Source organism: Brassica oleracea, chromosome C3 (genome assembly GCF_000695525.1).
Source record: "Brassica oleracea var. oleracea cultivar TO1000 chromosome C3, BOL, whole genome shotgun sequence".
Taxonomy (NCBI): Eukaryota; Viridiplantae; Streptophyta; class Magnoliopsida; order Brassicales; family Brassicaceae; genus Brassica; species Brassica oleracea.
Window position 1 is genome coordinate 36,117,043 of NC_027750.1, and position 1,960 is coordinate 36,119,002.

The following is a 1,960-nucleotide window of genomic DNA, read 5'->3' on the forward strand; positions in this document are numbered from 1 at the left end:
CAAGGGTTGACATACACATCTCATCCATATTGCCGATTATAGTTATACGGGGAGTAGAAGTATAGTAGATTTATGCAATATTATCTTTTAATTAAATTAAAACTGCGTACGGGTCAATAGTTGGTCATAAACCAAAACGTTGTAATCTACACACTACACAATACTGTGACATTGCAAGAAGCATCAAATAGGTAGTTGAATAGATATACGACCAGAATTATTTGCTACGCTAAATTATTACAAATTGACTAGTAAAACAGTTGTTGCATTTAATTTGCGAAGTTTACAGGTTTTCAACATAGAGATATTCGGAAATGAAATATATAATTCATATATTTACAATATTTTAGCTTTTATTTCATTTTTAATATATATGATCACGAGCATTTCCCCTTTTCAACCAGAAAACAAATATCTTTACAATAATGGGTTTTTAATATTTTGAATTTAGTTTGATACTAAATTCCGAATTCCAAAACTATATTTTACTCTATATGTTTCACAAAAGTGTCATTTTGACATTTTTTTTTGTTATACAGATTTTCATTTTATAATTTCTATACAACTTAATATTAATTATAACTGCATTGATATGATAAATAGTTTTATTTATCTCAAATATTATTGGTTGAGTCAGTGTAATTAATAAGAATATATATTCATTTCAATCATATGTTAACACATGCGAAAATTGTCAAAGCGACCATCCTTATGAAACAGATCGAATATTTAGAACACTAACTCGAACAAACTCGGACTACAGTGAAATTACATTCATATTTAAAATGTAATTAGTAATTAATTGGTTATTCAATACTTTTAAATAAGAGCAATTCTCTCAAATAGCTTTTTAAGTTTTTATCATAAAAATAGCCTTCTAAAAATAAAATGACCAAAATAAATCTTTTTTATTTTGAAAATTTTAATTTTAATTTTTTATCTTTTGAAATTTGAAACTCATCCACAAAATTCACCTCTTAACTCTAAACCCTAAGTTAAGATTAGTTAACCCAAGAGGTATAAATGTATATTTTATCCTTTAATAAAACTTATTTTAGTCATTTTCTTCTTTGATAGGCTATTTTGTGAAAAAAAAAATTAAAAATGACTATCGAAAGGAATTTTTTTTAAAATGATACATATTTTTTTATTTATGATATTGCATTTCCCATGTTGAATTCTCAATATAACCAGCTTGAAATTCAGCGTATGTTGGCATACAATCACTACAAGAAAACAGGGGGATTCTGATGGCCGAAATCGTCGGAAATTCGTCGGAATCGGTCTATTCCGACGAATTTCCGACGAACCCGTCCGTCGGTATCGTTTCGTCGGAAAAAAAAAATTCGTCGGAATTTCGTCAGAAATTCCGACGACTTTCTGACGAATACCGAGAAACATCATTCTGACGAACTTCCGACGATATTACGATGCGGCTACACGAGACCAGAGTTCATCGGAAAACTACAATTCCGACGAACGTGGTTCCTCGGTTTATTCCGACGGACAACGGTCGTCGGAATTTACCGACGGACAACGGTCGTCGGAATATACCGACGGACATATATCCGTCGGAATTTACCGACAAACTCATTTCCGTCGGAATATACCGACGAACGTGGTTCGTCGGTATATTCCGACGACCGTTGTCCGTCGGTAAATTCCGACGACCGTTGTCCGTCGGAATAAACCGAGGAACCACGTTCGTCGGAATTGTAGTTTTCCGATGAACTCTGGTCTCGTGTAGCCGCATCGTAATATCGTCGGAAGTTCGTCAGAATGATGTTTCTCGGTATTCGTCAGAAAGTCGTCGGAATTTCTGACGAAATTCCGACGAATTTTTTTTTTCCGACGAAACGATACCGACGGACGGGTTCGTCGGAAATTCGTCGGAATAGACCGATTCCGACGAATTTCCGACGATTTCGGCCATCAGAATCCCCCTGTTTTCTTGTAGTGA